The following is a 15,708-nucleotide window of genomic DNA, read 5'->3' as shown; positions in this document are numbered from 1 at the left end:
GTCATTTTAGACGTTTTGATGATTCGTCGAGCGATATTGTTCGATCACATTGTGGATATACACCCGATGTAACATTAATATAATATAACGATGCACCGATCGTATATATAGCCAAAGGATTCATTATACCGCCATACATTAAGTGGGTGATGTACGTATGGGTATACCCGTATTATTAACGCAGTAGTCGTGACTCGGTGTTCAAAGTCCCCTGTACCGGAAGGGCTGTACATACATATATACATATCATAGTTAATACACGTATAGCCCAGCTTTCCGCGTAATAAACTAAAGCGAACATCAGCAGGAGTAGGAGAGTTAGCGAGTGAACGTAAAGGGGCAGGTCGCGGAGATGGAGAGTAATGTAACCCCGTGGCATTATATCCGAGGAGTCGTCGCTGCGGGACAAAAAGACGCTCTCGCGATCTCGTCACGACAACACGGCCAGGAGGAGTGTATAGTATATACACACGGCACAATAGCTCATCGCCCAAGGAGCAAGTAGGTATACGGTAGTAGCCAGCAGGAGGAGGAGAGATATCATCGGACCCCGTGCACTCCGTCTAAACAAAAGGCGCGCGATACAAATCATGAGAAAGAGAGAGTTCGTGATACAGAGAGTATATATATATAGATATGTGTACAAGTGGCGGGGGCGTCGTTGCACCAGCGGCAAATATATATATATATATATGATACGTCGCGACCGGAGAAATTTCACCGCGGCTGCTGTGTATGTACCCCGTGACTGCGCTAACTTCAATTCCGGCTCGTTAAAACGCCCGCTGGCTCCATTTAAATTTCACGTCCTCCCTTTGGGGAAACCCCCTTGCCCGCATATAGGTATATATATACATGTACACACGCGTCACTCATCGGTTGTCCCTATGCTCGGGGACCTCGCCGATGCCTGTGTACTTATTAACACGTTTACACGTCAAACGGCTGTTGGCCTGTGTAAAAAGAGAAAGAGAGAGAGAGAGAGAGAGAGAAAAAAACGGAGAGTATATAGATGCGCGGGAGTGGGCTGTGGTTTGCGCGGTGCTAAAAACGTCCTTTTCGAGCGGCGCCATCGGCAATAGTCTCGAGGTCGAAACGACGCGCGTGCCTATTTTTCTTTCTCTCTCTCTCTCTCTCTTACTCTTTCCGTCGATGATAACCAAGTTATTCCGGTAGCTTGAGCCTCGAGTGTCTATTTGTTCAAATTAATCGGCACAAAATGGCACCGAGAATCAAACATCTTAATCGTCTCAATGCAACCCTCTTTTGTCAATTACCACGTATATATAACGGAGGAACAGTCCATCAATATCAATCCCGTGACGACGACGCCTCGCGCTCGCGGATGTTATCGAAAGCTCGAAAGCAATTTTCGCGCTCTCGCGATACAATCCGAGTGTATATAGAAGCCCCCACGCCCACGTATACCTACACATAAACTCCGGACAGACGGGAGTGTGGCAAAATTCTTCGCTCGCGTCACCGCTCTCCCCCGCACTCGAGTTCTATTTCCGAGTCTCCAGCGCACTCGTCCCCCCCCCCCCCCACCCCGAGCGGAAGTTGACGGTAACGCTCGGAAGCTGCGGGTGCACCTCTACCACGCCGCTTTTTTGGCACATCGCGCGTACACAAACACCCACCCACTCGACGTGTAGCCATGAGCGTCGTCCGGTCCGAGCCCACTTGTTGCTCTCTCGTGTATACACACGCGCGCTATGTGTGTATCATGAGCTCGTGCGATTAACCGAGCAGATTTTTATCATTTTGGCCTTTTTCTGCAAGAGCTCCGGAAAAGGAGGAAAAAAAGGTACGCGCCCTTGAGTCGACGTATATAGCATCGGAAGCTTAAAAAAGAGGAGGAGGAAACAGGAGCCGCTTTTAGTTCTTAACGCACGAAAACGAGGACTCAAGTGCAGCGCAATTTGTCAAGCGAAAGCGCGCCTCGACCCACTTTTCCCCCTCCTCGACTCTATACGTATATATACGTATACTTAGACAATATCTTCCCGAGAGGCGGCAAAAGTCATCCCGAAGATCTGAATTTGATTTTCATTTAAGGGAAAGGCTCGTGCATAACGAGCGCCCCGGCGGCTCTTCACTTTGTGCCCCACGCGCCCTCAGACAACCTCCTTCTTCTTCTCCTGATTTATGAGTATTTTATGTGTAGGAACGGAGCGGAGGACGCACCTCTCTCTGATGCGACCTCATAAATTACTCGCGACGATTTCGATTGCACCGGCAGCGCATTCACGGTATGTACCTATATATATATATGTACAAGTGATCTGCGTGCACGCAAAATGCGCTCCCTTCTTCTCGAAGACACCCGACAGTCTCGCTTGCTGTATGCGTACATGTCCTGTCGTCGTAATTTCATTAGTCTCGCGTAGTCTGCGTAAACACGCTGCCGAGCGGAGCGAAGCCGACTGCAGGAGCCTATAACTTTCCGCGAGTTTCACGGTCCGCAGCGGCAGCGAGCGAGTTTGTATGTGTATAACAAGTATATATATATAGGTACGCATGGCCCGGAGAAATAGACACGTAGAGTTGCGGTGTCACCGAAGAAGGGTACATTTCCTTGCGCGTGAAGTAGGTACGTATGTGTTATGTGTGTGACGACTCGCGTGCCGAGCTTGCAGGGCTTGCAAAAGAGGACTTCTTGCCTAAAGCGTGAGCTTCGAGACACGCGTGGGATATTTCATTGTGAAAAACGATGTTAAATCTGCTGTTTGGTTGAAAAAAATATCGTGGAGTAAAAAAAGTCACTTTTGCAAAGCGGCGTCGTAACGATCGGCTTTTCGTCCGCTGCAAAACCTCCTTGGGAGTGCAAAAATTGTTTTTCTCGCTATCGGGCGTCGATCAAAGTTATTATTGGTCGAATTAAAAAAAAACATCAACAGCTCGCCCGTAAAAAAACAATATTACGATGCCGGGCAGCGACATACATTTATCGTATTGCACGCGAAGAGAGGCAGGAAAAAAAAAAAGAGTTACGCAAGTCAGCGTGAAAAAAAAAAGAACAATCAACTCAGCATATTGTATGCATGCAGAGACCAGATAAATATAGATGCCGCCTAAACTCGCGAGTCGAAAATATTTTCTCCCCCCCCCCCTCACGAAGCCCACACGCGACAATAACAATCCAGACTCGGGTTTTGAAGATGCCAAAGTCTCGACTCTCCCGAAAAGTGAAGGTGATATGCCACTGGATACAAAAATATACACTTATAGTTAACGGAAACGCGCAATAAACAGAAATGCAGTGCCCACGCGAGAAGGGATAAATCTCGCATTTTCAGAGGCGCAAATCTCAAATAGATTTGTCCCGCCGAGTTCGGCTCGTCGGAGCACATGTTGACAGCATATATATAGGTACAACACGCGTAGAGCACATTATATTACGCAAACGTGTACCAGATGGGATTGGAGCGGAGACTCGCGCGCAATAACACGAGCGTAAAATAAAAGACACGCAGTCGACAGACGCACAACAGCATTTGAGCTTGGAATACTAATGGATTACTGCACTCGAGTTGTCCGCGTGTGCACGCGTGTGTCGTGTGGGCCGCTTTGAAAAATGACGCGCCAATCTCGAGATGCTGCCAATGCAACTACGTAGGTATCTATGTATGTATTGGTATACGGGGGCTACTATATTATTACAGATTGCCGGTCTGCTGCCGACGTCCGTAACAATCTGGATGGGTTCCAAGCATAACATCATACATTACGCACACACAACCTGCACTGCGCGTAAACACGAGAGCTACATGTATATAAGTGATCTCTGCAGCTTGTTATTGTTGTTGCATTGTTGGGCTCTCTCGCCGGTTGATTACGCATATATATATACATTCGCGGCATCATTGTCAGCAGATTTATCGGTTTTTTATTCACGAAAACAAAACCCACCACAGTATAATCTGTAATACTTTTGAGGAGGTGCTCGTGTGCGCCGTGTACCGTATACACGGCCCTGACGTTAATAAATGCCCCCGCGGCTGCATGACGTTCGCCGACAGCTCGCGATTTGTTACGAAAAAGTTGGAATGCGCGCGTATGCCCGTTGTTACGTGTATGTATATACACAATTTGCCCGTTACGCTTATACGGTGATAATGTGTATCGTTGGTGTTTTTTCGAGCCGTACTCTGAGCTATCAATTTTAGAGTCAATGCTGTATGGGTATACATACTCGACGTACCTGTTTGGAAAGACCGACTGAATGTTTAGGTCTCTCATCACTAGCTCGACATGCAAAAGGAAACATGTTTGTTTTTGTATACGCGAATACATATAAGGAAAGAGCGGTGGTACATTAGAGCATAAAAAAGTAGGTTCTATAGTGAAAATATAGGCAATGACATGATATAATAAAGAAAAAAAAAAATCTATAATTGGGAAGCACCGCGAAAACAACTTCCCCGAGTAATTGACGATTGGAAAATGTATATACGCGCGGATGCACGGAGAGTAATCAAAAGTAAACGCGAGCGAAATAATTAGCGCGTAAAAGAAACACATAATATATATGCGTGCAGAGCGGGGTGGATATATATATATATATATCAAACAGGGCCGGCTGGTGCAATTTTATTCGCGAGCTTTGAAAACGCCGTGGTATGTAGAGTTGCTGGCCACCAATTACTTACGAATTAATAGACCGTATTGGCAACGGTACGTAGCAGGAATCTAGTCCACGAGTATGTGTGCAACATCTGGACTCTTGTTGATGCGTTCGTTCACCCTATTCCATCGAGATGATTTTTTTTTTTTTTTTTTTTTTTTTTTTTTTTTTTTTTTTTTTTTGCAAAAATTGGACAATTCGTGGATGATTTTATTGAATAATAGATCGGAATGAAGTATTTTTCTATAATTGTTTCGATGAGTTAACAAAAGATTCAAGTATAATCAAGTCACATCACCTATGCACAGTATTCCAATAATAATAATAATAATATATATGTGACACCTGCCCTCCAAAGTCCTCGTAAGCTCGAGCGTCTGCATCAGCTGCAGCTCCGAGGGATGAAAAAAATGAAAAACCGATTAATCCCAGTGGAGGGGCGAAAGAAGCCGTGGAGAAAAAAGCAAGAGCTTCGGAAAACGATTATACCCGGCGCGTCCCGCGACAAATTCACCATCCGGGGACCAACGGGAAGTGCCGGGGCAAATCGTGTTTGAATTTCATCTCTGGCTCTCTCTGCTCTCCAGCCCATGCATCCTCGAGGGAGGAGCTAAAAGGGACCTATATACCTCGCTAAACAGTTCCGGGGAGAAGAAGCCGCTCTTGGGTGTACACTCCGTTGGTATATCCCCGGGCAAAGGGGTAAAGTGAGTTTGTTTCGCGAGCTTTTTGTCGTATAGTTTGGAGGGCGAGCATTGGATTTTCAGCCGAGCCTCGCTAATTCGGGATTTAGATGTATAGAAGCTACGAGGGTGATATACGTTTAGGTGAGATGAAAAGAAGCAGCCCGGGGATCCCTCGTACACGGTCCGTCTTTGCGGTGCAAAGAGGCCAATAATTAAGAGAGTCGAGGGCGCCTTATGAATATTTATGCACCGGGGACGCAGACGCGAAACAGCTCCTCTCGCGCCCCGAGGATTATTTGCATGTATATCCCCCCAGCCCCCTTGAAAGGGGAAATCCTCGTTCGTGGGAGAAGCTCCTTTTTGCTGATGCTGGAGATACACGTGTATGCCGGACGGACGAGGGTACGGCTTTTTTGTCAGTGGTTAAAATAAGCTACGACGCTTTTTCGTGGCATTCCGAGCGCGCGCGGTGTTTTCTGGGGTGACGTTTTAATGGCCGTGGCTTTTCTTCTTACGCGCACGTAGGTATGCATGGCGCGTACGAGCATCATGAACCTTGAGGGGTTTTCCCTCCCTAAAGAAACACCGCGACATTCGCAAGTATCTAGATTTTATTCAGAAAATAAAAAATAAAACTTTGAGTTGACGAAATAAAATGCATTGAATCAACGAGAATAATCGACCCTTGGATATGTATTTTATCCCTACCTCTCGACGAAATTAAAAACATGTTTTCCCGATGACAATTGGCGATAAACGAGTCTCTCCCGGCCCGAACACGCGCTTCGTTTCAAGAGAGAGAGAGAGAGAGGGAAAAAAGAGATTCGCGTTTATTTTATCCGAATTACCCGACGCGTCGCTAAAATTAGATCGAACACAATGGGTCCGTGTCGTCGGTGGGAAAAAACGCTTTCATCGCTCATCCGATTTGCCGGCGCTAATGGGTAAAGAGAAACAAAGCGCGACGCGATTATATCTCCCCGCGAGAGCCGGGAATGACATCAGCATACTCGCGACTTAACGCGTTTCCGAGTATAAGTTGGAGAGGGGGGAAAAAAAGAGCGACAGCTGCGGCAAGAGTTTCGCAAAGTACGGGAGAATCCGAAGCGACGGGGGGTGATTTGAGCAATTAGGCAAAGTTAATCTCACCCGCTGGGGAAGGGGCGCGCGTACGCGATAAAGTTTTATCTCGGCGTGACAAATGGGCCGGTCGCACATTTGTCAGCCGCATTATTCCTGCCTGCGTACACCAATAACCCCATGCAACGCCGACCCGAGGAATAATGCGCCGAATGATAGATTTCGTTTTTTTCATAAATATGCATGTGCACACGCGTTGCCTTTGCCTCTCGGATATCCAATACTATATACACGGATTGATTCGATAGCCTTTTTTTTTCTTCTTTCATTTCAGTAAATAGACCGTGTCGCTTTGCAGTACATTGCGGATGTATAAATTTGAATGGTCGACTCGGAAAAAAGCGCCACTGTGGAAGTATAGGAAAAAAAAAAAAAAAAAAAAAATGCGGGCCCGACTGTTTACCACAAAACGCGTAGGAAGTCCACCTTTTCTCAATGGGATTGATACAAGTGTGGCTGCAGCATTCACGGACACACAGCAGAGCGTACAAAGGACATTGAATACATAAATTTCTTTGAAACGGCAAAACAAGCGTGTCACATTTACACCTCGGCTCGATAAGGCGCGTATAGGTGTTTCGTCATCGTCGACTCGGGGGGGATTTACTTTTCAATTATACACTCGCGTTTCGCGCGTAGACGAGGCAACGTCAAGTCTGGCTAGCAAATTGATACGCACTTTACCCGTGTACAAAGGTTTTTCAGCGTAAAACAGGAAAAGGGGACCTCGATTTCCACGGCCAATCTATCGGAAAATGTGCGGTAGCAACACAACACGCGAGAGCTTTTTCGCTTAATTCGTCGATATAAATGTGTATACGCGATGCGCCCCCGCGGGACAATCAATTGGAGTGTATAATCAAGCCCCGCGACCGAAATCCAATAAGCGCGTTTATTGAAAAAAACAATAACGAGGACACAGCTTAATTCTCTGGTGATTAAATCATCTGGGCAATCAAACCGGTTAAACGGAGTGGGTTAACGCAAATTGGGGGAGAAGGAAAAATTGACGCATTGTTATTCGTGTCGGGCGGGGGGGAGGGGGTAGATGAGGTACTCTGTATTTTTTTCCCTACCCTTCCCCTGGTTGACGTGAAAACCAGCCTGTCCGCAGACGTATAGCATCGACACTTTGCTCCGGATGGAGCTTTCGATCGGGAGTTTGTCAATTAAGCCTAGCATTTTTTATTTACGCGCGAGGGGAGTTTTGGGGGGAAAAGAGGAGCAGCTGACCTAGAAGCGCGCGATTTATTATTTGTTTATCGGGGGGATGGCGTAATTACCGTCGAAACGATTTTCCCGCGATAATAGCAATGTATTTTGGGGGGGGGTGGGGCAAATTGATCGATCGGTTAAATTGACGGTGTAATGAATGGGAGTGCTGTAATTTCGTTATTTCCCCAGGACGAACATTTTCGAGAGATGTTGAGTGGATATTTTGAAATTTTTACCTATAGTCACGCTAGAGCGGATATTCATTTTTAACTTGAAAAAATTAAATTACGTCAAGGGTGCTTTATTAAGCGTTTACAGGTAAAAAAAAAAAAATGAAATGAAAAATTGAAACAAAGAACACGAGCTTCTGGCCGAAAATAAAAATAGAAAAAAAATTCCGTTCAATCCTATACGTATATGGTGGATGGAACAAACGTAGCAAAACCATAAAAACGACACCGATAGGAAGAAACGAAAAATAAAAACCGAGCCTAGGAAAAAGCGGGTCGTGGAATATTTCGCCGCTTTTGACGATACGGCGTCAGCGTCAATCAAAACTCGGGGGAGCGCGGCAACAGTAGGTTATAACACACACGCCACACGAGCGTGCCCCGGATGTGAAATGCAGGCGCGGCAGCTTTTTCCCTTCCATCCTCCCCCTCACCTTCCGATAGCCATATACCTACACGTATAAAGATTTATACAGAGTTAGAGTATACGAATTTGTTTGGCAGGCGCGTAAATGTATTTATATACGCATGAGTGCACGCCTCAAGCGGACAAGCACTGTAGGGCGCCGAGATGTCACGTGGGATCTTTATTTTTCAAGGAGGAGGGAAAAAAAGGGCCCTGTGATTTTCCCGGCAGTGCAGTGGTGTAATAGAGCGAAAGACAAGGGTTTGGAGAACTCGCCCCATTGAGCAGGAGCCACGGGGCGATGGCTGGCGATGAAAGAGTGTGTAGCGAAGATTCGTGCCGATGAAGCTCGTCAATGTTGTAAAAACGCCGGGAATTATTTTTTTTCCACTTCGACACGATAATATGTAGGTGTATGGACGTCAGAGGCTTTTTTTTCGTTGGACTAGCTGCCTGTTTTCCAGTGGATGCGCTCCGTTTGGGTGTGCGTGTTTTTTCATCTCTTTTGTATTCAAATAGACAAAAAAAAAACTGTTACGATGAATTTTAATTGCAAGATATGAGATTACAAGGGTATCGCGCGCCGAACGAGCTCTCGATGGACGCGGTATGCCTTAATTGTGATTCCGGCTCTCAAAGCTGCCGGTCGTGCCTGTTTTCGTCGGATAGATGAGTATCGTCTGTACCGAGAAATAATTATCCCTAATGATGCAAAAACACCGGCAGGAATGTTTCTTGCGGGATGATAGGATCTTTTCGTCCTTAAAATGTTTCGTTCATCAAAACAAAAATTTATTTTTACTTTGTTTTGCACCAAACTTTTTGTATTTTTCTCAACCGATTGTTTTGCACGAAAAAAGAAGAAAAAAAACCATTTTATTAGCGTAGCATCGTAAAAAAAAATCTTTGAAAAACGTACCTTATTCTCTTTATTCGCTGTTTTCGTTTTATCATTAAACATCGGCGGTGCTCTCTCATACGCTCTTTACTCACTCAAGTAAGAGTCTCGAACAAAGATGGGATTGATACTATACGTATTCTACCAACTAAGCTATTTTCCTGATCAGATGTATATTTACAGAGCACATCTGCCAAACGTAATTTCGAAAACAGATTTGAAGAAAAAAATCAATAAGCAAAAATTATTTTTACGTACAAACTCACAAAAGATGCAAAAAATTCCAATACCCCATTATTAACGTGGAATCACAAAGAGAGCAGGCGAACTAACCAGTTGGAAGCAGCGCGCGAGTCGCTTTAGTAACCAACAATTATACACCGCAAATGATGCTATTACGGGCCATCATAACGATCATTGAACCTAATTCGGGGGGGAAACGTCAATGTAGGATTTCCATAATAGGGCGCCCACGCAAAATCGCGCAAACACGAGAGTACACCGCATCCATTACACCCCCACAAATTGCGCTTGAAACGCAAATATTTTTCCAAAGCAAAGCCTCCCCGAAGCTCGCGCTGATTGTGTATATATGCACACACGCGGCTATACCAGCATTCATAAATCGACAGATCCGCAGGAGGTATATGAGAGGGCTAGGCAGGATCGGAGGTGCATGTACATAGGTTCAAGAAGCGACTCTCTCTTCGAGCCCATCCACGAAGGGATAATTGGCTGAAAATAAAGGAGCAAAGCATATGGAGGAGGAGAGGCGCCACCCAAGACGAGTTGGACGAAGAAGAGGAAGAAGCGGCAGTGACGGCAACAATAACGAGCTGCGGCGGTAGCTTGGGCGAAGAGAGTTTAGGCGGTAAGTATATACTTATGGGTGAGCTGCTCAACCATTTATACATATATACGTAGGTATATACGTGCGCGAAGTGCGTTTAAGGAAGACGAGGGTGGGAGGGGAGTGAAGCCTCGTTAGCGCGCCGAAGATTGTCTTAATTTGTCATTTAATTGAAGGCTTAACCTCCTTCCTTCGTCTATACCATCCGCAATTTCTGTCACTTTGTCTGCAGCCTCCACGGCCCAAGTATACACCCCCTTTCTCCCCGAGCGTGCAAACTAATCTAAATTGGCGCAATTGTTCGCGATCGTTTGTTCATTATAGCTGTTGAAATATGCGTACAAGCGCCGATTTCGCTAATGACGCGTTAAATAATGTGTATACTTTTGCACGGTCGGGGACCACAAAAGAGATGCAGACACGGCCGCCGTCGCTAATGATGATGCGGCGCATATTTCTTATCTTATCTCCCTGGGTACACGTGGGCGATGTGTGTATACACCGCGTCTCGGCGGTTTTTTTCTTTTATTTTTCTTTTATTTTGATCGGGTAGTTTGATTAACCTTCTTCTTCTCATTTCGTCACTTTCCCGTCTAATTATAAAGTAACCCGTTTCTCCTCCTATGACAATATATGTATGATTTATCGTTGCGCTCGCGCGGATTGTACTTCACACCTTTGCCGATTCAACGACGAGCGGTGTCATCACTTGATATTATAATCCGGACAAAGTGTGAAAACCACGATTCACTGTATACTCATTATGCAGAGGATAAGGTATTTTAAGGGTCCGTTTGAACAATAGGGGGAGATGGTCCGAACGCAATTAGGAGAGAGAAAAAAAAATCGCAACGCGAATAAATATACCATTATTATTATTATTATTCGCGTGAGTCACGGTGAGGTGAGTCAGTCGAATGGGAGCGATCGATCACGTCACCGCGTGTGCCTTATTGCACAATCCGACGAAAACTCCTGCCATGTGTGGTCATTGTGTATTGTGTACACATAGGATAAACCAGTTGAATCGAAGAGTCGTTGCTCCGGTGTAATTTAACACTCCCTCGGTTTTACCGTAAAAAACCCGTGCACCCATTCATACGTATATATGTATACGTGTATTCGTGTGGAGCAAGGAGGAAGCGCATCTGCGGGGAATAATGCGTTTCCGCGTCTGGGGGAGGGGTGTTTAATCGCTCAATTATCTCGGATAATTGAGGTGCGGGGAAGTGCACGTGTACTTGCTGTCGTCGCACGTATAACTCGTATATATATACATGCAAGGAGCATTTCAATGCGTCCATCGAGAGAGACATCACCCTAGAGAAGTATATTATCTACGTGTGTAATTCGCGTTGAAGGTATATCGTGCGCATCACTATGTGTCGCTTCGGCCTCGATGCGACCTTTCTGTCGTTTAGAGCCGCGGCTTCCGCCTCGTTCTCCTTTCATCGTCTCTGCTATCTCTCTCTCTCTCTCTCTCGTGAGCTATAAATAAGTGCTTGGAATGCCGCGCCGAAAAATTTGCGAGATACGCAATTGAATGCAATGTGCGGACGCGCGAGCAGATAAAAAAAAAAAAAAAAAAAAGTTCCAAGATAAAACGACTGGCGTGTCTTTTCGCCGAGCTCGGCTGAATTGTTTTCCTTTTTTTTTTTTCCGATCGCTACCCATCAGGTGCACATATGCGCGAGCGAGCGAATCGACGATGAGTCGGGATTATCATTGTTATTTTATCATGCAAATTATTGGCTGCGCTCCGATCGCCGGAGCTGTGATTAATGAATCGTGAATGTTACACGTGCGAGGGAGTGTGCGGCGTTTCTTTTACGTGGATACACGTACCTATATGTCAACTGTCATTTTAAATTCATCAGGGACGATGTGGAATTCTTTTTTTTTTTTTTTTTTTTTTTTTTTCAATGAAAAGTTATTACTTTAAATTAGTATAGTGAAATATTTAAAGTGCACTAAAAGTTACTGGGTTATTATATGTTATCTGTTATATTAAATTCCTATACAAGAGGAGATGGGTGTATACTATATTACCCAAGCAGCTTATACTACTTTATTTCGAGCTTTATTTGGCCCTTTGGCAGCACTCCTTTACCATTATTTTCGGTAAAAAGAGGTTTACGGTGTATGGCATCCTCCACCATTCACTAAGTAAAAGTTTTTTTTTCACCTCGATACACTTGTGCTTGAAAATATTGGGTTTTCGCTACTTTAAACATGCATTGCAAAAAAAAAAAAAAAAAAAAAAAAAAAATAGAGTTAAGTACACGAGCTTAGCTCGAACAAAGGTCAGAGTGTATATACACCACCGCGTGTACTTAGCTATTGTATATAGCTATAGCTCATGCACCTGAGTATATATAAGCCCACGGAGATCGTGGGGGGGGAGGGCGTAATTTTTGCGCGAAAATTCCGTTCGAGTTTCGCCTCGGAATCTTCCTCCCGGGACTACTGCTCCGCGTACCTATGCTTGTATATACTTGTACGAGTATTCCAAGTATTAGCATTTCAAATGTTTCCCGATCTCGGGCCACCGCGCAAGGACACAGGAGAGAATGAGAAAAAAGTCTGCTATTGCTCGTAACCACGTGCGAATGCGTTAAAACGCGGAGGAAATTGCAAAAGGCTATACGTCTACAATTTTTTGTTTATATACCCATTGAAGTTGAGATGATCATAATTATGGGTAAAACGCGCTCTTTATGAGAAAAAAAATAAAATAAATATATAATACACACGTGTCCGAGAGCCATCGACGAGTGGTTTTGGTGTCGATGTCGATCGGATACCATTTGCGATGACGGGCGATAAGGCGCGGCAATAAAAATTGAAAAAATTATCTTTGAATCGTGTATACCTCGATTGGCAAATTATTTCCAACGCTATATATGTATCGAGAAAACCACTTGACGCGTTTTTTCATCCGAATCGCACCACAACGTGTACCCGCAGAGAATATCAAATGTACATACATCATTAAAAAAGCTGCAACCGATCTAAAAACAATACCGGCAATTACACGCACTCGAAGCAAAGCGATATTTTTCTTCTCGCGACAATAAAGAACCCGCGAAACTCGCGCGTGCTCCCCCTTATCAGCTATACAATCCGGTGAAAATATTTTGCCGTCGAATCGCCGATAACGATCGACGATCGCGCGAGAGCCTTTACAATGTGCCTGTTATAATAACAATACAACACCCGGTGCGATCGAGGCAGTCGTGTTACACTTAACCTTGCGCGCGATATCGGGAGGGTTGGATGCGTATCGTTTCCGCTCGTTTTTATCACCCAGATTGGCTCGAGGCGGGAGGAACGAAAAATCGGCAGTGTTCAACCTTCCAATTATAGTAACGTTGAAGAAAAAAAACTAACCAATGAATCGGCAGATTTAGCGAAACTCGAGGTGAAAATAAAAATAAAATAACAATCCCGACAACAATGGTAATGTATCGTTTTACCTGACACTCCGAAGAGCGACTCAGCTGTCAGCTGCTCCGAAACTGACGTGGGCACGAAAGCTCAGCACTGTACCTTTATCGTACCCACGCTTCTTTTACCACTTTCTCTATTTTTTCCCCGCACACAAGAAAAGGTAGACAGAGTCACGTGTAACCCGAGTGTTTTTCGCGCTTCCTCCAGCCGCGAGAAATTCAATGACGCGCCACTTTCCTGACTAAATTCTCCCTGATAATAGCCAGCATTGGTACATGATATGGTATAAACTCACATAAGCACACGCCGCACGGCAAACAAGCGCTGTGTACTTGTAGCGTCAGCGAAAAACGTACTCTTCCAACCTCTCTGGTCTGTTTGTTTTTACCGTCCACTATGATCCACCGTGTCCAACTCGGGTAAATATTTAACAGAGAGAAAATGCGAAGAAAAAAAAAAAAAAAAAAAAAAAACAGACGAGTTTCCTCCCGTGCTAGATAAATAGATCGGTACTTTGGAGCCGCTCGCACCACCTGTGTTTTGACGATCGACCGGCAGACCGAACTTTACCGAGCGTTGCACTTGATATACACACGACGAGACAACGGAGAACGGCTCACGACACTCACGCCGAGCGCAAGCGAGTCATACTGACCCGAACGCGCGAGTAGTCGGTCGCTTTATATGAGTCGCGCCGAGGAGAAGGAGAGCAACGAAGAAGAGACGAAAGAAAGAGAGGAGTCATTTCTTCAGCTGTTGTGCGAACGCGTGGTATATGGATGGTGTGCGTGTGTATTTAGCAAGAGGAAAAATAAGAGGTGCGTTTGTTTATTTCGCGCCCCCCAGTTTTATTGCTAAAAGGGCCCACCCCCGAGCCGATCCTGATTTTTTTCCTCCCCCCCCCTTTTTTTTTTCTTTACCGATCTCGTACCGATCTCGAAACAAGTCTCTAGCGAAGGTCAGCTGAGATGTGTTTTTTTCCTCTCTCCCTGTCCATCGCGTGTTGCACACTTGCAATTTTCTCTCTCTCTCTCTCTTTCTGCTACTCTTTTTTTTCTTCGAGCGTTTCACCTCAACTTTGATCATTCGCGCAGCTCCGCTGATTCACGATGGCTATTCGAGCTGTCTTTACGACCGCAGCACTGATTTGATGGCTACATAGCTTGCTCGTGTACACACACATGCATGCTACACTTACAATTGTGTGGTTGTCGAGTGTGCCGGCAACTACTACGATGTATAATACATACCGCGTGATCGACTACTGGCTGTATAATCGGCGGGATTGGGATTAATAGCCCCCCGGGGCTGGTATAAAGGGAAATTCCTTGATTTTTGCCACTTTTTTTTTCTTCTTCCTCAGACACCCATACGTCCATTGACATTAACTTGCTTCCGCTGATATGCGTGGGATCTCGTGTTGAACGATCCATAAATTACGCTTGTTTCCACATATACGCGTCGACTTTCATCGTCCACGCGAATAATGGCACGCGCCGTTTTTTATTTATCCACCACACCGAAATCTGTTTGCTATTCTTTCCCCATGTAACATAGATCTCCTCTCGCGCCTGACACTAAAACTTACGACGCTTTTATCGCTCCCTACATCTAATCTCGGGCGGCTATATGGTACGCAGCGATAATTAATCCAAGGTGAGTATGGCGTGTACGCGAGAATCAACGAGTCCAAGGCAAAGTAACGGAACGTAAGTATAGTAGTAGGGGAGTTTGTCGGGCACTCGGCCAAAATCCGAGACAAATTTTATACATAAGGCATATATATATATATATATATATATAAGTACACCGAGCTTTGGCATTCCAAGTATTTCAAGAGCGGAGGGGGCAATAAAATCCCCGGTGCAGCCGACCTCCGGCGCGGGACGAAACTCGGAAATAAACGAGTATAGGCTCTCCTTCCAACTTTTTTGGGTGAGGCAGCTGAATTTAAATAAATAGCCCTGTCGCACGAGAAGAGGTAGCTTGTTGCTCCAAACTCCCCCCTCCTCCTGTGAACCCACTCTCGCGGATCAGCCGGGCCATCCTTTATCTTCTGTACAGCCGACGCACACACGAGCGTCACGAGAAATGTATACACCGAGATCCACATACTCCACTTCTTTTCTCTATCCCCGGGAAAGATCTCTCGGGTTGATCTCCCCGGCTATGTACGCCCCGTGCAGGGGACAGGACGGGTTGGCGT

At 45.3% G+C, this 15,708-nt stretch overlaps 1 protein-coding gene across 2 annotated transcripts in view; it reads right to left on the bottom strand.

Moving 5' to 3' along the window:
- Nucleotides 1–15,708, bottom strand: part of LOC106637172 (cysteine-rich motor neuron 1 protein) — an 86,160-nt gene that overhangs the window by 42,495 nt on the left and 27,957 nt on the right. The window contains exon 1 of one of the 2 annotated variants that reach the window (XR_016292838.1): nucleotides 13,529–14,142. The exons of the other annotated variant lie outside the window; for it this stretch is intronic. The gene's annotated coding sequence lies outside the window, so the exon portion shown is untranslated. Of the gene's footprint in view, nucleotides 1–13,528; nucleotides 14,143–15,708 lie in introns of those variants that run through there. 2 annotated transcript variants of the gene reach the window in all.

This window comes from Copidosoma floridanum, unplaced genomic scaffold (genome assembly GCF_036245765.1).
Source record: "Copidosoma floridanum isolate Cflo_tuat_1 unplaced genomic scaffold, Cflo_Japanese_pri ptg000007l, whole genome shotgun sequence".
Lineage (NCBI taxonomy): Eukaryota > Metazoa > Arthropoda > Insecta > Hymenoptera > Encyrtidae > Copidosoma > Copidosoma floridanum.
The sequence above is the reverse complement of the archived record's forward strand: the minus strand, read 5'-3'. Positions and strand labels throughout refer to the sequence as shown.